This window comes from Hyperolius riggenbachi, chromosome 1, assembly GCF_040937935.1.
Source record: "Hyperolius riggenbachi isolate aHypRig1 chromosome 1, aHypRig1.pri, whole genome shotgun sequence".
Taxonomy (NCBI): Eukaryota; Metazoa; Chordata; class Amphibia; order Anura; family Hyperoliidae; genus Hyperolius; species Hyperolius riggenbachi.
The window spans coordinates 24,524,628-24,547,277 of record NC_090646.1 but is presented as its reverse complement, the minus strand read 5'-3'; positions in this window follow the sequence as shown (position 1 = coordinate 24,547,277).

Genomic DNA, 22,650 nt, shown 5'->3' with positions numbered 1-22,650 from the left:
AGTGTGGCTGAGCGAGCGGTGTACCACTATTCCCAGCAGACACAGAACAGTGAACAGAATGCTATATAGTGTGGCTGAACGAGCGGTGTACTACTGTTCCCAGCAGACACAGAACAGTACACAGAATGCTATATAGTGTGGCTGAACGAGCGGTGTACTACTGTTCCCAGCAGACACAGAACAGTACACAGAATGCTATATAGTGTGGCTGAACGAGCGGTGTACCACTGTTCCCAGCAGACACAGAACAGTGAACAGAATGCTATATAGTGTGGCTGAGCGAGCGGTGTACCACTATTCCCAGCAGACACAGAACAGTGAACAGAATGCTATATAGTGTGGCTGAGCGAGCGGTGTACCACTATTCCCAGCAGACACAGAACAGTGAACAGAATGCTATATAGTGTGGATGAGCGAGCGGTGTACCACTATTCCCAGCAGACACAGAACAGTAAACAGAATGCTATATAGTGTGGCTGAGCGAGCGGTGTACCACTATTCCCAGCAGACACAGAACAGTGAACAGAATGCTATATAGTGTGGCTGAGCGAGCGGTGTACCACTATTCCCAGCAGACACAGAACAGTGAACAGAATGCTATATAGTGTGGCTGAGCGAGCGGTGTACCACTATTCCCAGCAGACACAGAACAGTGAACAGAATGCTATATAGTGTGGCTGAGCGAGCGGTGTACCACTATTCCCAGCAGACACAGAACAGTGAACAGAATGCTATATAGTGTGGCTGAGCGAGCGGTGTACCACTATTCCCAGCAGACACAGAACAGTGAACAGAATGCTATATAGTGTGGATGAGCGAGCGGTGTACCACTATTCCCAGCAGACACAGAACAGTAAACAGAATGCTATATAGTGTGGCTGAGCGAGCGGTGTACCACTATTCCCAGCAGACACAGAACAGTGAACAGAATGCTATATAGTGTGGCTGAGCGAGCGGTGTACCACTATTCCCAGCAGACACAGAACAGTGAACAGAATGCTATATAGTGTGGCTGAGCGAGCGGTGTACTACTGTTCCCAGCAGACACAGAACAGTACACAGAATGCTATATAGTGTGGCTGAACGAGCGGTGTACTACTGTTCCCAGCAGACACAGAACAGTACACAGAATGCTATATAGTGTGGCTGAACGAGCGGTGTACCACTATTCCAAGCAGACACAGAACAGTGAACAGAATGCTATATAGTGTGGCTGAGCGAGCGGTGTACCACTATTCCCAGCAGACACAGAGTGGCAGTAAACAGAATGCTATATAGTGTGGCTGAGCGAGGTACACAGAGTGGCAGTAAACAGAATGCTATATAGTGTGGCTGTGCAAGCGGTGTACTACTATTCCCAGCAGACACAGAGTGGCAGTAAACAGAATGCTATATAGTGTGGCTGAGCGAGGTACACAGAGTGGCAGTAAACAGAATGCTGAGCGAGCGGTGTACTACTATTCCCAGCAGCGACACACAATGACTGGGGGGGACCCTGGCTAGCGTGGCTGGAGCGCGAACTACCCTGCCTGCCTACCCAAAGCTAAACCCACAGACAAATGGCGGAGATATGACGTGGTTCGGGTATTTATTTACCCGAACCACGTGACAGTTCGGCCAATCAGAGCGCGTTCGGGTCCGAACCACGTGACCCGTTCGGCCAATCACAGCGCTAGCCGAACGTTCGGGGAACGTTCGGCCATGCGCTCTTAGTTCGGCCATATGGCCGAACGGTTTGGCCGAGCACCGTCAGGTGTTCGGCCGAACTCGAACATCACCCGAACAGGGTGATGTTCTGCAGAACCCGAACAGTGGCGAACACTGTTCGCCCAACACTACTGGTACCTAGCGTTGATACCAGGGCTGTAAATAAACACAACAGGAGGTCCCAGACAGCGGTCGTGCAGCCCACATCGTGTCCAATACACAACTGGGACAGCACAGTTTTCAACCCGGGCACCACAGAAAAATTAAACCTTTTTTTTTTAATGTTTTTTTTGTTTTGTTTTTACAACAAATTACACAGATATAGCTATTGTTTGACGTAATAGCTGGTGGCAGAGTGGCAGCAGAAGGTAAATCTGTGTACCCTGGCAGTGGGAAACACAGACAGACAGCAGAAGGGCAGTACACAGCAGCCCACTGCAGATGTAAAATGTGTGGCTGCAGGCGACGTAATAGTCAAAGTGAAACAGGCTGGCTTAGTGAGCAGGAGCCAGGAGGTGGTAAAGGGTGGTAAGGCACATTAACGATGGTTCTTCCGGCAGCCAGTTCATGTCCCCCTCTCGCCGACAACAGGGGCCAGGAACTCGCCTTCCACCCACGCCTGGTTCATCTTGAGAAACGTCAGTCTGTCCACAGACTTGTGAGACAGACGTGAGCGTTTCTCGGTGACCACGCCACCAGCTGCACTGAAGCAGCGCTCGGACAGCACGCTGGAAGGGGGACAGGACAGCACTTCCAGGGCGTACTGCGCCAGCTCGCTCCAGATCTCCAGGCGCTTGACCCAATACTCCATGGGATCAACAGGGGCATCGCTGTCAAGCCTGCTGTAGGACCCCATGTAGTCAGCCACCATACGGGTCAGGCGCTGGCTGTGACCGGAGGAGGATGCGGCTGCATGCACCTCCTCTCTAGTCACTGCTGCCGGAGCCTCTACAGTCCTGTAGAGCTCGTTGCTGAGAGACAGCAGGTCTGTGGGGCGCTTGCTGCTGGATGCAGGCACCTGCTGCTGCCTCTGTGCTGGCTGGACAGTGGGGGTGGAAGGCTGGGGGAAGGCTTCCTCAAAGCGCTCAACAAGGGCCTGCTGCAAGCTCCTTATTTGTTGCGCTGGGTCTCCTCCTGCAGGCGGCAGGAACTGGCTCAACTTCCCCTTGAGGCGCGGGTCCAACATCATGCTGATCCAGATGTCCTCCCTCTGCTTCATCTGGATCACCCTGGGGTCCTTGCGCAGGCACGTCAGCATGTGCGCTGCCATTGGGAAGAGGCGGGCCACGTGTGCTGGCACATCGACGGCAGTGCTGTCCTCATCCTCCTCCTCTGCCTCCTCAGCCTCATCCTCTCTCCACCCCCGCACCAACTCAGCTGCGCTGTGCTGATCCCCCTCATCAGCAGCAAGGTCAGGGACCTCCACCAAGTCCTCCTCCTCCTCCCCCTCAGAGGTGGACTGTGCAGCTGCATGCCGCTTCTGCTGGTCCAAGGCTGCCGCTCCCTGTTCCAGCAAAGCATCGAGGTCCCTGTTCAGCAGACAAACCAGGGGCACCCACTCGCAGACCATAGCATGGTCCCTGCTCACCATGTTAGTGGCCTGCAGAAAGGGAGCCAGCACTAAGCACACCTGCTGCATGTGCCTCCAGTCATCATCGGGGATGATGGACGGGATGTTGCTGGTCTTGTCCCTTCTCTGAGTGGCGGAAACAGTGGCCAGGGCAAGGTACTGGTTGACAGCGTGCTTCTGTTCAACCAGACGCTCCAACATCGCCAGGGTGGAGTTCCAGCGAGTTGGAAGGTCAAGGATCAGCCGATGGCGTGGCAGCTCCAGCTCCTTTTGCACGTCTTCCAGGCTCGCACAGGCTGCAGCCGAGCGCCGGAAGTGACGCACAACGTTCCTTGCCGTTTCCAGCAGTTCGCCCATCCCCTGGTAGGTGCGCAAGAACTTCTGCACCACCAGGTTTAGCACGTGGGCAAGACAGGGGATGTGGGTCAGGTTTCCCCTGTCAATTGCGGCAACCAGATTGGCCCCATTGTCGGCCACCACCTCTCCGACTCTGAGGCCTCTGGGGGTCAGCCAAATCCTCTCCTGCTCCTGGAGTTTGGCCAACACATGGGTTGCCGTCAGTTTGGTCTTCCCAAGGCTGAACAACTGCAGCAGCGCTTGGCAGTGGCGGGCCTTCACGCTGCTGCTGAGGCGGGGGGTTTGGCCAGGTGTGCCGGAGGATGGCAGAGGATCGGAGGAACCTGCTTCAGTTCCCCTGACCCTGCGGGTTGGCACCACCCACTGTGTTGCTGCTGCTGCTGTGCCCGCTGCTGCTCTCCCATCCTCACCCCCTTCCACCAAGCTGACCCAGTGGACAGTGAAGGACAGGTAGCGGCCTGTCCCGAAGCGGCTGCTCCAGGAGTCCATGGTGACGTGGACCCTTTCACCAACCGCGTGCTCCAGCCCTCGCTCCACATTGGCCATCACAAAGCGGTGCAGTGCAGGAATGGCCTTGCGGGCGAAAAAGTGTCTGCTGGGGAGCTGCCAGTCTGTGGCTGCACAAGCAAGCAGCGCACGCATGTCGCTCCCCTCCTGCACGAGCGTGTACGACAGGAGTTGGGAGCACATGGCCCGTGCCAGCAAGCCGTTCAGCTGCCGCACGCGACGGCTGCTGGGAGGCAGAGCCCTAACCACCCCCTGGAAGGACTCGCTCAAAAGGCTCTGGCGTGGCCTTTTGCTGGCACGGGAATCAGCGGACACAGCAGAGGAGGCCACTGAGGACTGGCTGCCAGAACAGGCCTCAGTGTCAGCGGCAGGAGTTGCAGAGGGGGGAGGAGCAGTGCGTTTCCGCACTCCTGCTATTGCTGCTGGAGGAGCAGGAGGGCGGGTGGCTGCTGTTGCTGCTGCTGCTGCTGAAGGCTGTGCAGTGATGGGTGTGGTGCCACTGCCAGCACCAGATGCCTTCAGCCTCTGGAACACCTCATGCTGGTGGAAATGTTTCGCAGCAAGGTGGTTGATGAACGAGCTGGTGCTGAACTTTAAGGGGTCTGCACCTCTGCTCAACTTCCGCTGACAGTGGTTGCAAGTGGCGTACTTGCTGTACACTGTGGGCATGGTGAAAAATCGCCAGATTGGTGACAAAAACAACCCCCTATGGCCTGGAGCCGCTGCTGCCTGTCTCCCTGTGGTGGTTGGGGGGGGGGGGGGGGGGCTTGGGTGCGGCTGGTGGTGGTACTGGCAGATGCTGCTGCTGCTGAGCCTGAGACACCAGCAGGCTGTGGGACCTGCCTACTGCTGCCAATGCTTGCAATGATGCGCCTCCTTGCAAGGCCCACAAGCGCATCCTCCTCCTCCTCCTCAGAGCTGCTGATGACGACATCCCCTGGAGCTGGTGGCACCCAGTCTTTGTCTGTCACCGTGTCATCATCATCCTCCCCCTCCTGAAACATGTCCTGCTGGGATGATGACCCCCCAAACTCCTCTCCTGATGCATGGATGGGCTGCTTGACTGTCGCCACAGTCTTGCTGTCCAATCCCTCCTCCCCCAAAGTGCCCATCAGCATCTCCTCCTCAAAATCGCCAACAACAGCAGACAATACCCTGATGGTGCCTGGGGTAAAAAGACTGCTGAGTGACAGGTCGGCGACTGACGGTGAACTGGCCTCCTCCCCAGGCCCTGCTGGGCGGCTGCTGCGAACAGGGGTGGTGGTGGTGGTGGTGGTGAGGGTGGAGGCCTCGGATGCAGAGCTGATGGCGGGCTGCTCATCCTCCGTCATCAGTTGCACCACAGTAGCTGCATCCTTTTCCTCAATGGGACGTTTCCGACCCGGCTGGAGGAAAATCGGAGCAGGTGCTACATGCTGCTGCTGCTGTGTCTCTGCAGCGTGAGTTGCAGATGCTCCTGCTGGGCGGTGCCCAAGGCGTCCACGGCCAGTGGCTATAGGAGGAATATTAGCCACTGACGCTGCTGCTGCGGAACTGTGCATGGTGGCACGGCCGTGGCTTGCCACAATGCTGCTCCCTCTCCTCCTGATTCCCTTGCTGCCCTTCCCCTTGCCCAAACCGCGCTGGCTGCCACTTCCAGACATCTTAGATGTTTTGGGCGTAAACACAAAAGTTTTTTAAAAGGGCGGGTGAAAAGTAGGGTACTTTAATGGAGTGGGTTGGTGGGTGAGGTGACACTAATCACTAAGTGATTAGATCGCTAAGTGATTAGTACAGTACAAATACAAAATACAATAATCGGTAATCAGTAAGTGTGAACAGTGAACAGTGAGTGTGTCCCCTAGTACACTAACTAGAAAATACAATAATCAGTAGTAATCACTCAGATTCAGTAGAAGGAAATAGAGTGTGTGTACACTACAGACAGTGAATGCACGCACGCGCACACACGCGCAGGAGCTAGCCTATGAACAGTGACTGAGTGAGTGTCCCTACCCTAATACAGTGAATAAGTAGTAACAGTCAGGAAGTACAACTAGAAATTACAATAATCAGTAATTCAGTAGTAATCATCAGGAAATAGAGTGTGTGTACACTACAGACAGTGAGTGCACGCACGCGCACACACGCGCAGGAGCTAGCCTATGAACAGTGACTGAGTGAGTGTCCCTAGTACAGTAAGTAAGTAGTAACAGTCAGGAAGTACAACTAGAAATTACAATAATCAGTAATTCAGTAGTAATCATCAGGAAATAGAGTGTGTGTACACTACAGACAGTGAGTGCACGCACGCGCACACACGCGCAGGAGCTAGCCTATGAACAGTGACTGAGTGAGTGTCCCTAGTACAGTAAGTAAGTAGTAACAGTCAGGAAGTACAACTAGAAATTACAATAATCAGTAGTAATCACAAGGAAATAGAGTGTGTGTACACTACAGAGAGTGAGTGAACGCACGCGCACACACGCGCAGGAGCTAGCCTGTGAACAGTGACTGAGTGAGTGTCCCTACCCTAATACAGTAAGTAAGTAGTAACAGTCAGGAAGTACAACTAGAAATTACAATAATCAGTAGTAATCACAAGGAAATAGAGTGTGTGTACACTACAGACAGTGAGTACACGCACGCGCACACACGCGCAGGAGCTAGCCTATGAACAGTCACTGAGTGAGTGTCCCTACCCTAGTACAGTAAGTAAGTAGTAACAGTCAGGAAGTACAACTAGAAATTACAATAATCAGATTCAGTAGTAATCACAAGGAAATAGAGTGTGTGTACACTACAGACAGTGAGTGCACGCACGCGCACACACGCGCAGGAGCTAGCCTGTGAACAGTGACTGAGTGAGTGTCCCTACCCTAATACAGTAAGTAAGTAGTAACAGTCAGGAAGTACAACTAGAAATTACAATAATCAGTAGTAATCACAAGGAAATAGAGTGTGTGTACACTACAGACAGTGAGTACACGCACGCGCACACACGCGCAGGAGCTAGCCTATGAACAGTCACTGAGTGAGTGTCCCTACCCTAGTACAGTAAGTAAGTAGTAACAGTCAGGAAGTACAACTAGAAATTACAATAATCAGATTCAGTAGTAATCACAAGGAAATAGAGTGTGTGTACACTACAGACAGTAAGTGCACGCACGCGCACACACGCGCAGGAGCTAGCCTGTGAACAGTGACTGAGTGAGTGTCCCTACCCTAATACAGTAAGTAAGTAGTAACAGTCAGGAAGTACAACTAGAAATTACAATAATCAGTAGTAATCACAAGGAAATAGAGTGTGTGTACACTACAGACAGTGAGTACACGCACGCGCACACACGCGCAGGAGCTAGCCTATGAACAGTCACTGAGTGAGTGTCCCTACCCTAGTACAGTAAGTAAGTAGTAACAGTCAGGAAGTACAACTAGAAATTACAATAATCAGATTCAGTAGTAATCACAAGGAAATAGAGTGTGTGTACACTACAGACAGTGCACGTGCACACACACGCAGGAGCTAGCCTATGAACAGTGACTGAGTGTCCCTCCCTAGTACAGTAAGTAGTAACAGTAAGTACAACTAGAAATTACAATAATCAGTAATCAGAAGGAAATAGAGTGTGTGTACACTACAGACAGTGCACGCACACACACATGGTCACACGCAGGAGCTATGAACAAACAGTGACAGTGAGTGTCCTAGTACAGTTATATAACTACAACACAAAATACAATCACTCAGTAGTAAAGGACAGCAGAAATACTGGTATAGATGAGAAATAAACTAACAGAGGACAGGAGAGAACAGCTGAGCTGCCCACACAGGCAGGCCCTGAGGCCTAAAGTTGTGTAAGCTTGCCTGCAGCAGCTGGCTCTCTAGTAACACACAACCTACTAACTAAAATACAATGTCTATCTAACTAACAACAATATAGGTGTATATAGGAGGTGTATGTGAGCAATAACGCTAGGTGAATGACCACAATAAAGCTCTTGCTAAGCCAAAGCACAAAGGAGCAGATCTCTCTCTGTACAAAGTCAGGCAAGGACAGAATAACCTAACATGGCGGCCGCTATTTATAGGGTAGGGGCTGGTTAGGGTCCCCCTCTGTGATTGGCTGCTGTCAGAGGGCCTGGGAGCCCTCTGATTGGCTCTGAGGACATCAATCTGGGCTATGATGCTATTCGAGCTCGGTATTCGAGCTCGAATAGCGCTGTTAGCTCGAATAGCGTGAATAGTGAATGGGCTATTCGAGTTTACTCGAATAGCCCATTCGAATAGCTCCAGCTATTCAGAGCTCGAATACCGAGCTCGAATAGCTGAAAAAGAGCTCGAATATTCGAGCTACTCGAATGTTCGAGCTCTGTTGAGCACCACTGGTTTGGGTCACCCTGAGCTGCTTGGTTACTCTGTTGTACTGGTCCAAGCCCTATCTCATACAGCCATATCAATCCCTGCTATGTACTGATGAGGACCAAAAGTCTGAAATAGACTATCACATGTGGGTTTGATATGACTATGTAAAATGTAAAGCTACTATAGGGCTTGATTCACAAAGCGGTGTAAACTGTTTAGCACGGGTGTGCTAAGCAGTTAGCACGTGAAGTGCAATTCGTGGACTTTTGTGCGTGCAAAGTGCCGTGATTCGCGCTATTGCGGTCTTTTGCGTGCGCAATTTGCTGCGATCGCACAAATCGTGGCACTTTGCGCACGCAAAAGTCTGCGAACGGCACTTCATGTGCTAACTGTTTAGCACACCCGTGCTTAACAGTTCGCACGGCTTTGTGAATCAGGCCCATAGGCTTGCTTGACTTACCAAGGGTGAAAATAAATAATTTGCATATTTAGTAGTGGTGCATTGTGGGTAACCACAAGTGTTCACTTATAGCTGAATTATTGCAGATTTGCTTCTGTTTTAAGAAGGCAAATTACACCAAGTTTTGCTTTTTTTGAGTAGGAGGGCTTTTTGGTCTCTTTTATCCCCCTGTACATGCTTAGTAGTTTGGGTCACCCTGAGCTGCTTGGTTACTCTGTTGTACTGGGCCAAGCCCTATCTCATACAGCCATATCAATCCTTGCCATGTACTGATGAGGACCAAATGTCTGAAATAGGCTGTCACATGTGAGTTTGATATGACTGTGTAAAATGTAAAGCTATAGGGTATGATTCACAAAGCAGTGCAAACTGTTTAGCATGGGTGTGCTAAACAGTTAGCACGTGAAGTGCCGTGATTCTTGCGATCGCGGTCTTTTGTGTGTGCAATTTGCCGCGAGTAGCACGATTGTGGAGTTTTGCTCGCGCAAAGTGCTGCGATTTGCGGCAAATTGCGCGCGCAAAAGAAATTGCGGCACTTTGCGCGTGCAAAAGTCCGCGAACGGCACTTCACAAGCTAACTGTTTACCACACCCGTGCTAAACAGTTTGCACCGCTTTGTGAATCAGACCCATAGGCTTGCTTGACTTACCACTAACACACAAACACTCAATGACCAAGTTTGTGAGCTTTGGGGTCCTTGGCATCAATAATTTGTATATTCCCATAGAAAGTAAACAAATCAGATAGGCTGTTTGTGGCTCCTCCCCTCTCCAGCATTTGAACCCCAGTCACCCAATGACTAACTGTAGCAGGTTTGAGGCATCTGCTATTAACAGTGTAAAAATGGCAGCAATTGAAATATCCAACTTGAAAATTAACAGGTGAATTTTGATTGGCTATTATAGGCTCCACCCACTTCCCTGAATATTAATCTCAGTCACTCAGTGACCATCTGGGCAAAGATTGGGAACCCTGAAATAAACAGTGTAAGAAGGGCTGCAGTAAACACTTTCCCAGTGTAATTTGTTTTTGGCTCCGCCCACTTTTTGTAACCTGGACACAAAGTCACTACTCAATGCCCAAGTTTGAGAGTTTTGGGGTCCTTGGCATCAATAATTTGTATTTTCCCATGAAATGAAACAAATCTGATTCACTGTTTGTGGCTCTCTCCCCTTTTATGAATTTGAACCTCAGTGACCCAATGACCAACTGTACCAGGTTTGAGGCTTGTGCCATGAACAGTGCAAGAATGGCAGCAATTTTTATTTTCTCCTTGAAAAGTGACATGTGATTTTTGATTGGCATTTTTAGGCTCCACCCACTTTTATGAATATTAATCCCAGTCACCCAGTAACCAGCTATGCTAAGTTTGAGAACCCTGCCATTAACAGTGAAGAAGGGCTGCAGTTTACAATTTACCAGGAAAATCTGTTTTTAACTCCACCCACTTTTTGTAACCTTGACACACAGTCACTACTCAATGACCAAGTTTGTGAGCTTTTGGGTTCCTGGCATCAAAATTGTGCTAATGGAAGCAGTTTATCCAGCAAAGAAATCTGGCTGTTTTGGCTCCGCCCCTTTACTGAATTTGAACCCCAAACACTTAACAACCGACTGTAGCAGGTTTGAGGCCTCTGCTATTTACAGTGTGAGAATGGCTGCAGTTTCAATATTCCCCTTGAAAATCAATAGGTGAATTCTGATTGGCTCTTGTAGGCTCCACCTACTTTTCCGAATATTAATCCTAGTCACCCAGTGACCAACTGTGTGCAGTTTGAGAACCCTGCCATTAACAGTGTAAGAAAAGCTGCAGTTTACATTTCCCCATGTAAAAAGTTAGTTGTTTTTGGCTCCGCCCACTATTTCTAATCTTGACATACAGTCACTTAATGATGAGTTTATGAGCTTTGGGGTCTTTGGCATCAATAAGTTGCATTTTACAATTGAAATTAAACAAATCTGATTGGCTGTATTTGGCCCGCTCCCTTCAGAATTTAAACTCCAGTCTCCCAGTGACTGACTGTACCAGATTTGAGGCCTCTGCCATTAAGAGTGTAAGAATGGCAGCAATGTAAATATTCCCCTTGAAAATCAAAAGGTGAATTTTGATTGGCTGCTGTAGGCTCCACCCACTTTTCTGAATATTAGTCCCAGCCACTCAGTGGCCAACTGTGTCACGTTTGAGAACCCTGCCAACAACAGAATGGCAGAAATCAATCTAACAAATCTGATTGGCTGTTTGTGGCCCCACCCCTTTAGTGAATTTGGACCCCAGTCACCCAATGACTGACTGTATCAGGTTTGAGGCCTCTGCCACTAACAGTGTAAGAATGGTAGCAATGTGAATATTCCCCTTGAAAATCAATAGGTACATTTTGATTTTGGCTGTTGTAGGCTCCACCCACATTTCTGAATATTCATCCCAGTCACCCAGTGGCCAATTGTGTAAAGTTTGGGAACCCTGTAAAAAATGAAGTTGTTGGCACCACCCACTTTTTCTAACCTTGACATACAGTCAGTCAATTATCAAGTTTATCAGCTTTGGGGTCCTTGGTATCAATACTTTGTATATTCCCATTGAAAAATAAACAAATCTGGCTGTTTGTGGCTCCGCCCCCTTCCTGAATTTGGACCCTAGTCACCCAGTGACCAACTGTACCAGGTTTGAGGCACCAGCTTTTACCAGTATAAGAGAATGGTAGCAGATGAAATATTCCCTTTGAAAATCAAAAGGTGAATTTTTATTGGCTGTTGTAGGCTCCACCCACCTTCCAAAATCTTAATCTGTCACCCAATGACCAACTGTGCAAAGTTTGAGAACCCTGCCATTAACCTCCTTGCCGGTCTAAAAAATCCGGCAAGGAGGCAGCGCCGCACATTTTAAAAAATTTTTTTTTTTTAAATCATGTAGCGAGCCAAGGGCTCGCTACATGATAGCCGCTAAGCGGCGGCATCCCCCCACCCACTCCGATCGCCTTCGGCGATCAGAGTATGCAGGGAATCCCGTTGAGAACGGGATTTCCTGCAGGGCTTCCCCGGTCACCATGGCGACGGGGCGGGATGACGTCACCGACGTCATGGACGTCGGGACGTCATAGGGAATCCCGATCCGCCCCTCAACGCTGCCTGGCACTGATTGGCCAGGCAGCGCAGGGCTCTGGGGTGGGGGGGAGCGACTCGGCGCGGCGGATTGAGCCGGATCGGCGGCAAGCGGTGGCGATCGGAAGTTACAAGCAGCTAGCTGCTTGTAACAAAAAAAAATTATGCAAATTGGCCCAGCAGAGCCTGAGATATCCTCCTGCGCAGGTTACCCCGAGCTGAGCTCGGGATAACCGGCAAGGAGGTTAACGGTGTAAGAATGGCTGCAGTTTATATTTTCCCAGTAAAAGTTGTTTTGGCTCCACCCACTTTTTGAAACCTTGACACACAGTCACTCAATGACCAAGTTTGTGAGCTGTCAGGTTCCTGGCATCAAAAATGTGTGAATGGAAGACAGTTTATCCACCAAGGAAATCTGATTGGCTGTATGTGGCCCCGCCCCTTTAGTGAATTTGGACCCCAGTCACTTAATGACCGACTGCAGCAATTTTGAAGCCTCTGCCATTAAAAGTGTAAGAAATATTTAAATTTAAATATTTAAATATTCCCCTTGAAAATCAATAGGTGAATTTTGATTGGCTGTTGTAGGCTCCACCCATTTTCTTGAATCTTAATCACATTTACCCAGTGACCAAGTGTGGCAAGTTTGAGAACCCTGCGATTAACAGTCTAAGAAAGGCTGCAGTTTACATTTTCCCCAGTTAAAATGAACGGCTGAAATTTGATTGGCTGTTTTATGCTCCACCCACTTTTCCTGGATTTGTAACCTCAGTCACCAAGTGACCAACTGTGCCAAGTGTGGGGACTCTGGCTTGATTACTGTGAGAATGGCAGCCTTTTACATTTTTTCCATTGACTTGAATGGGTGGAATCTGATTTGCTGTTTGTAGCTCCGCCCAGGTGTGCAGGGGGGCCGCGAGACCCCCAGAACATATCATCCCAGGTAGTAAGGGATCTGTGTACCAAGTTTCATTCAAATCGGTCAAGCCGTTTTCACGTGATCGCGGCACATACACACACACACGCACACACACACACATCCGATTTTATATATATAGATTTGCTTCTGTTTTAAGAAGCCAAATTACACCAAGCTTTGATTTTTTTAGTAGAAGGTCTTTTTGGTCCCTTTTATCCCCCTATACATTCCGAGTGGTTTGGGTCGCCCTGAGCTGCTTGGTTACTCTGTTGTTCTGGTCCAAGCCCTATCTCAATATCTCATACAGCCATATCAATCTCTGCTATGTACTGATGAGGACCAAAAGTCTGAAACAGGCTGTCACATGTGGGTTTGATATGGCTGTGTAAAATTTAAAGCTATAGGCTTGCTATACACCAGTGGATCTGGATGCTTGCTTGGGTTACTAAGAGTGAAAAAGAATAATTGGCATATTTAGTAGCAGTGCATTGTGGGTAACCACAAATGTTTGTTTATAGCTGAATTATTGCAGATTTCCTTCTGTTTTAAAAAGGCAAATTACACCAATACAATGGGTGGCATTGCAGGAAGTGACGACAGTGGAACGCACGCTGGAACACGGAAGAGGTGAGGCATCCCCGCCCGCTGCCTCTTACTAATAGTGGCGGCTGCTACTGTGCTTAAGCAGGAGGGGGAGCGCGGGTTCCTGCTAGTGTTGGGCGAACAGAATTCGCCACTGTTCGGGTTCTGCAGAACATCACCCTGTTCGGGTGATGTTCGGGTTCGGCCGAACACCTGATGGTGTTCGGCCAAACTGTTCGGCCATATGGCCGAACTAAGAGCGCATGGCCGAACATTACCCGAACGTTCGGCTAGCGCTGTGATTGGCCGAACGGGTCACGTGTAGTGTTGGGCGAACATCTAGATGTTCGGGTTCGGGCCGAACATGGCCGAACTCCGAACATAATGGAAGTCAATGGGGACCCGAACTTTCGTGCTTTGTAAAGCCTCCTTATACGCTACATACCCCAAATTTACAGGGTATGTGCACCTTGGGAGTGGGTACAAGAGGAAAAATTTTTTTTAGCAAAAAGAGCTTATAGTTTTTGAGAAAATCGATTTTAAAGTTTCAAAGGGAAAACTGTCTTTTAAATGCGGGAAATGTCTGTTTTCTTTGCACAGGTAACATGCTTTTTGTCGGCATGCAGTCATAAATGTAATACATATAAGAGGTTCCAGGAAAAGGGACCGGTAACGCTAACCCAGCAGCAGCACACGTGATGCAACAGGAGGAGGGTGGCGCAGGAGGAGAAGGCCACGCTTTGAGACACAACAACCCAGGCCTTGCATGAGGACAAGAAGCGTGCGGATAGCAATTTGCATTTTGTCGCCATGCAGTCATAAATGTAATACAGATGAGAGGTTCAATAAACAGGGACCGGAAACGCTAACCCATCACAGATGTTCATTGTTCATGTTACTTGGTTGGGGTCCGGGAGTGTTGCGTAGTCGTTTCCAATCCAGGATTGATTCATTTTAATTTGAGTCAGACGGTCTGCATTTTCTGTGGAGAGGCGGATACGCCGCCGATCTGTGACGATGCCTCCGGCAGCACTGAAACGGCGTTCCGACATAACGCTGGCTGCCGGGCAAGCCAGCACCTCTATTGCGTACATTGCCAGTTTGTGCCAGGTGTCTAGCTTCGATACCCAATAGTTGAAGGGTGCAGATGGATTGTTCAACACAGCTACGCCATCTGACATGTAGTCCTTGACCATCTTCTCCAGGCGATCGGTGTTGGAGGTGGATCTGCACGCTTGCTGTTCTGTGTGCTGCTGCATGGGTGTCAGAAAATTTTCCCACTCCAAGGACACTGCCGATACCATTCCCTTTTGGGCACTAGCTGCGGCTTGTGTTGTTTGCTGCCCTCCTGGTCGTCCTGGGTTTGCGGAAGTCAGTCTGTCGGCGTACAACTGGCTAGAGGAGGGGGAGGATGTCAATCTCCTCTCTAAAGTCTCCACAAGGGCCTGCTGGTATTCTTCCATTTTGACCTGTCTGGCTCTTTCTTCAAGCAGTTTTGGAACATTGTGTTTGTACCGTGGATCCAGAAGGGTATAAACCCAGTAATTGGTCTTCTCCAGAATGCGCACAATGCGTGGGTCGCGTTCAATGCAGTCCTAGGCCGAAGAGGTCATAGCCTAGGGTCACAAAACCTGTTTATTTGGGCAATTTCAATGGTGGCGAGTCTGACGTACATAAATCGCAGCAATGGCCGTTAGCAACGTCTGAATCTCACGAAATGTCTCATGCAGGTAGAAGACATATTGTTAGACTTGGGCTCCAAAGATGGGTTCCCTACATCTCTGCAAACCAGAGTTACAGGGCTCCAAATTTGGTAAAATCCCCCATAGGCTTTCATTGGGCCTCCTATTTACAGTTCCAAAATCTCACATCTTTTCAAAGGGCAATTACTCAGCAGTGGCAAATTTTCTAGCATTGTAGGGACCCTTAGGGGGAACATGACTGGTGAGTTTCGGGCCCCTAGGCCAAAGAGGTCATAGCCTAGGGTCACAAAAACCTGTTTATTTGGGCTATTTCAATGGTAGTGATGGTGACGTACATAAATCGCAGCAATGGCCGTTAGCAAAGTCTGAATCTCACGAAATGTCTCATGCAGGTAGAAGACATATTGTTAGACTTGGATTCCAAAGATGGGGTCCCTACATCTCTGCAAACCAGAGTTACAGGGGTCCAAATTTGGTAAAATCCCCCATAGGATTTCATTGCCTCCCTATTTCACTTTCCAAAATCTCACATCTTTTCAAAGGGCAATGGCTCAGCAGTACCAAATTTTCTAGCATTGTAGGGACCCTTAGGGGGAACATGACTGGTGAGTTTCGGGCCCCTAGGCCGAAGAGGTCATAGCCTAGGGTCACAAAAACCTGTTTATCAGAATCAGAATCAGAATCAACTTTATTCGCCAAGTGCGGCCGGAGCCGCACCCGGAATTTTTTGTGAACACACGGCAGTTGGCATAAAAAGCATCAAAACAATTGGCATAAAAAGCAACATCAACATGGTACATATATGGCTACATAGACATAACCACAGTTTGACAGACAGTGACAGCAATTGGCAAACACACATGGTACAAATTCTTAGCTACAGAGACACCCAGACGTCAGTTTAACAGACAGCAGCAGTTCAAAGATCAGGTTGGCAGGACTATCTTATGCAAAGTGGACATACTGTACGGTGACATGTGGTACTGCGTGGCCAGCTGGAGACAGTTCTGTGCGCGTATTCCGCAGGGGGGTGGCTGGGAGAGATTAGGGAGATCAGTTGGGAGAGTGCATGATTAAGTAGAATTAAGTAGAGCAACCGCTTGGGGAAAGAAGGTGTTTTTGTGCCTCGTGGTTTTGGTGAGAATGGTCCTATAACGGCGACCTAGAGGGAGGGGGACGAAGAAGCGACTGCCAGGGTGGGAGGGGTCCTGAATGATCCTGTTTGCCCTGGACCTCATTCTAGATGACTGCAGGATGTCCAGGGGCGGCAGGGGTGACCCGATGATCTTCTCAGCAGCACTGATTACCCTTTGGAGTTTGTGTTTGTCCCTTGCATTTGCCCCGGAATACCAGACAATGATGGAGGAGCAAAGGATAGACTCGATGGTGGCAGAGTAGAAGCTGATCATTAGCTCTTGCGACATCCCGAACTTCTTCAGCTGCCTGAGAAAGAACAGCCTCTGCTGGGCTTTCTTTTGAATTACGGAGGAGTTCGCCTCCCACTTCAGGTTGTCTGTGATGGTGGTACCGAGGAACCGAGCGCTGTGTACCCTGGAGACCTCTGTACCATTAATGGAGACTGGACTGGGAGACGGAGCGTTCCTTCTGAAGTCCACAATTAGTTCCACGGTTTTTGCTGTGTTTAATACGAGATTGTTTTCCTCACACCACCTGAGGATCCGCTCAATCTCCTTACGATATTCGTGCTCACCGTTTTCATCTATGAGGCCAATTATGGTGGTGTCATCTGCAAACTTGATGACCTTGACAGAGTCTGCGGATGAGGTACAGCTATTCGTGTACAGTGAGAAGAGAATCGGGGACAGCACGCACCCTTGCGGGGCGCCAGTGTTGGTGATTCTAGCACTGGAAGAGCAGCCGCCGATCCTGACTAACTGCGACCTGTTGGTCAGGAAATCCTTGATCCAGGTGCGCAGATTAGGGTCAACACCGAGTCGTGCCAGGTTTTCATACAGGATGGTTGGACAAATGGTGTTGAAAGCGGAGCTGAAGTCTAGGAGCAGGATCCTGGCGTAGGAGCTTGGTTTATCCAGATGTTCCATGATGTGTGCTAGACTGATGTCTGGGCTATTTCAATGGTAGTGATGGTGAAGTACATAAATCTCAGCCATGGCCGTTAGCAACGTCTGAATCTCACGAAATGTCTCATGCAGGTAGAAGACATATTGTTAGACTTGGATTCCAAAGATGGGGTCCCTACATCTCTGCAAACCAGAGTTACAGGGGTCCAAAATTGGTAAAATCCCCCATAGGATTTCATTGCCTCCCTATTTCACTTTCCAAAATCTCACATCTTTTCAAAGGGCAATGACTCAGCAGTACCAAATTTTCTAGCATTGTAGGGACCCTTAGGGGGAACATGACTGGTGAGTTTCGGGCCCCTAGGCCGAAGAGGTCATAGCCTAGGGTCACAAAAACCTGTTTATTTGGGCTATTTCAATGGTAGTGATGGTGAAGTACATAAATCGCAGCAATGGCCGTTAGCAAAGTCTGAATCTCACGAAATGTCTCATGCCGGTAGAAGACATATTGTTAGACTTGGATTCCAAAGATGGGGTCCCTACATCTCTGCAAACCAGAGTTACAGGGGTCCAAAATTGGTAAAATCCCCCATAGGATTTCATTGCCTCCCTATTTCACTTTCCAAAATCTCACATCTTTTCAAAGGGCAATGGCTCAGCAGTACCAAATTTTCTAGCATTGTAGGGACCCTTAGGGGGAACATGACTGGTGAGTTTCGGGCCCCTAGGCCGAAGAGGTCATAGCCTAGGGTCACAAAAACCTGTTTATTTGGGCTATTTCAATGGTAGTGATGGTGGCGTACATAAATCTCAGCCATGGCCGTTAGCAACGTCTGAATCTCACGAAATGTCTCATGCAGGTAGAAGACATATTGTTAGACTTGGATTCCAAAGATGGGGTCCCTACATCTCTGCAAACCAGAGTTACAGGGGTCCAAAATTGGTAAAAATCCCCCATAGGCTTTCATTGGGCCTCCTATTTACCGTTCCAAAATCTCACACCATTTCAAAGGGCAATGGCTCAGCAGTGGCAAAACTCACCAGTCATGTTCCCCCTAAGGGTCCCTACAATGCTAGAAAATGTGGTACTGCTGAGCCATTGCCCTTTGAAAAGATGTGAGATTTTGGAAAGTGAAATAGGGAGGCAATGAAATCCTATGGGGGATTTTACCTATTTTGGACCCCTGTAACTCTGGTTTGCAGAGATGTAGGGACCCCATCTTTGGAATCCAAGTCTAACAATATGTCTTCTACCTGCATGAGACATTTCGTGAGATTCAGACGTTGCTAACGGCCATTGCTGCGATTTATGTACGTCACCATCACTACCATTGAAATAGCCCAAATAAACAGGTTTTTGTGACCCTAGGCTATGACCTCTTCGGCCTAGGGGCCCGAAACTCACCAGTCATGTTCCCCCTAAGGGTCCCTACAATGCTAGAAAATTTGGTACTGCTGAGCCATTGCCCTTTCAAAAGATGTGAGATTTTGGAACTGTAAATAGGGAGGCAATGAAATCCTATGGGGGATTTTACCAATTTTGGACCCCTGTAACTCTGGTTTGCAGAGATGTAAGGACCCCATCTTTGGAATCCAAGTCTAACAATATGTCTTCTACCTGCATGAGACATTTTGTGAGATTCAGACTTTGCTAACGGCCATTGCTGCGATTTATGTACGTCACCATCACTACCATTGAAATAGCCCAAATAAACAGGTTTTTGTGACCCTAGGCTATGACCTCTTCGGCCTAGGGGCCCGAAACTCACCAGTCATGTTCCCCCTAAGGGTCCCTACAATGCTAGAAAATTTGGTACTGCTGAGCCATTGCCCTTTGAAATGATGTGAGATTTTGGAAAGTGAAATAGGGAGGCAATGAAATCCTATGGGGGATTTTACCAATTTTGGACTCCTGTAACTCTGGTTTGCAGAGATGTAGGGACCCCATCTTTGGAATCCAAGTCTAACAATATGTCTTCTACCTGCATGAGACATTTCGTGAGATTCAGACGTTGCTAACGGCCATGGCTGAGATTTATGTACGCCACCATCACTACCATTGAAATAGCCCAAATAAACAGGTTTTTGTGACCCTAGGCTATGACCTCTTCGGCCTAGGGGCCCGAAACTCACCAGTCATGTTCCCCCTAAGGGTCCCTACAATGCTAGAAAATTTGGTACTGCTGAGCCATTGCCCTTTGAAAAGATGTGAGATTTTGGAAAGTGAAATAGGGAGGCAATGAAATCCTATGGGGGATTTTACCAAATTTGGACCCCTGTAACTCTGGTTTGCAGAGATGTAGGGACCCCATCTTTGGAATCCAAGTCTAACAATATGTCTTCTACCTGCATGAGACATTTCGTGAGATTCAGACTTTGCTAACGGCCATTGCTGCGATTTATGTACGCCACCATCACTACCATTGAAATAGCCCAAATAAACAGGTTTTTGTGACCCTAGGCTATGACCTCTTTGGCCTAGGGGCCCGAAACTCACCAGTCATGTTCCCCCTAAGGGTCCCTACAATGCTAGAAAATTTGCCACTGCTGAGTAATTGCCCTTTGAAAAGATGTGGGATTTTGGAACTGTAAATAGGAGGCCCAATGAAAGCCTATGGGGGATTTTACCAAATTTGGAGCCCTGTAACTCTGGTTTGCAGAGATGTAGGGAACCCATCTTTGGAGCCCAAGTCTAACAATATGTCTTCTACCTGCATGAGACATTTCGTGAGATTCAGACGTTGCTAACGGCCATTGCTGCGATTTATGTACGTCAGACTCGCCACCATTGAAATTGCCCAAATAAACAGGTTTTGTGACCCTAGGCTATGACCTCTTCGGCCTAGGACTGCATTGAACGCGACCCACGCATTGTGCGGATTCTGGACAACACCAATTACTGGGTTTATACCCTTCTGGATCCACGGTACAAACACAATGTTCCAAAACTGCTTGAAGAAAGAGCCAGACAGGTCAAAATGGAAGAATACCAGCAGGCCCTTGTGGAGACTTTAGAGAGGAGATTGACATCCTCCCCCTCCTCTAGCCAGTTGTACGCCGACAGACTGACTTCCGCAAACCCAGGACGACCAGGAGGGCAGCAAACAACACAAGCCGCAGCTAGTGCCCAAAAGGGAATGGTATCGGCTGTGTCCTTGGAGTGGGAAAATTTTCTGACACCCATGCAGCAGCACACAGAACAGCAAGCGTGCAGATCCACCTCCAACACCGATCGCCTGGAGAAGATGGTCAAGGACTACATGTCAGATGGCGTAGCTGTGTTGAACAATCCATCTGCACCCTTCAACTATTGGGTATCGAAGCTAGACACCTGGCACAAACTGGCAATGTACGCAATAGAGGTGCTGGCTTGCCCGGCAGCCAGCGTTATGTCGGAACGCCGTTTCAGTGCTGCCGGAGGCATCGTCACAGATCGGCGGCGTATCCGCCTCTCCACAGAAAATGCAGACCGTCTGACTCAAATTAAAATGAATCAATCCTGGATTGGAAACGACTACGCAACACTCCCGGACCCCAACCAAGTAACATGAACAATGAACATCTGTGATGGGTTAGCGTTTCCGGTCCCTGTTTATTGAACCTCTCATCTGTATTACATTTATGACTGCATGGCGACAAAATGCAAATTGCTATCCGCACGCTTCTTGTCCTCATGCAAGGCCTGGGTTGTTGTGTCTCAAAGCGTGGCCTTCTCCTCCTGCGCCACCCTCCTCCTGTTGCATCACGTGTGCTGCTGCTGGGTTAGCGTTACCGGTCCCTTTTCCTGGAACCTCTTATATGTATTACATTTATGACTGCATGCCGACAAAAAGCATGTTACCTGTGCAAAGAAAACAGACATTTCCCGCATTTAAAAGACAGTTTTCCCTTTGAAACTTTAAAATTGATTTTCTCAAAAACTATAAGCTCTTTTTGCTAAAATTTTTTCCCCTCTTGTACCCACTCCCAAGGTGCACATACCCTGTAAATTGGGGGTATGTAGCATGTAAGGAGGCTTTACAAAGCACAAAAGTTCGGGTCCCCATTGACTTCCATTATGTTCGGAGTTCGGGTCGAACACCCGAACATCGCGGCCATGTTCGGCCTGTTCGGCCCGAACCCGAACATCTAGATGTTCGCCCAACACTAGTTCCTGCTAAGCTTAAGCTGGAGGGGGAGCACACATGAGGGACCCAGTTGAGGGGGGGTCTGACCCCCCTCCCCGCCGCTGTGCCCAATACCCCCTTCCTGCCCTCTACCCCCTTATGCGGCGTATGGTACGCCGCGGGTCGGCTAGTCTATATATATAATAGAGTAAGTGCCTCAACCTTCAAACAAGAAGAAGAAGTAGCGCCCTGCCCCCAGGGCCGGTCCAAGCAAGAAGAAGGGGCTGGTCCAAGCAAGAAGAAGAAGTAGTGTCATATCAAACCAAGGGCAAAGAGGGATAATTTGCATATTCAGTAGCAGTGCATTGTGGGTAACCACAAATGTTCACTTATAGCTGAATTATTGCAGATTTGCTTCGGTTTTCAGAAGGAAAATTACACCAAGCTTTGCTTTTTTTTTAGTAGGAGGGCTTTTTGGTCTCCTTTATCCACCTATACATATTCCGAGTGGTTTGGGTCACCCTAAGCTGCTTGGTTACTCTGTTGTACTGGTCCAAGCCCTATCTCATACTGCCATATCAATCCCTGCTATGTACTGATGGGGACTGGAAGTTTGCAACAGGCTGTCACATGTGGGTTTGATAAGACTATGTAAAATGTAAAGCTATAGAGCTTGATTCACAAAGTGGTGCAAACTGTTTAGCACGTGAAGTGCCATCGTGGACTTTTGTGCGTGCAAAGTGCCGTGATTTGCGCTATTGCGGTCTTTTGCGTGCGCGATTTGTGCTATTGCGGCACTTTGCGCGCGCAAAAGTCTGTGAACGACACTTTACGTGCTAACTGTTTAGCGGTTAGCACAACCGTGCTTAACAGTTTGCACCGCTTTGTGAATCAGGCCCATAGGCTTGCTTGACTTACCAAGGGTGAAAAGGAATAATTTGCATATTTAGTAGCGGTGCATTGTGGGTAACCACAAATGTTCACTTATAGCTGAATTATTGCAGATTTGCTTCTGTTTAAAGAAGGCAAATTACACCAAGCTTTGCTTTTTTTAGTAGAAGGTCTTTTTGGTCCCTTTTATCCACCTACTGTATACATTCCGAGTGGTTTGGGTCACCCTGAGCTGCTTGGTTACTCTGTTGTACTGGTCCAAGCCCTATATCATACAGCAATATCATTCCTTGCCATGTACAGATGAAGATCAAAAGTATGAAACAGGCTGTCACATGTGGGTTTGATATGGCTGTGTAAAA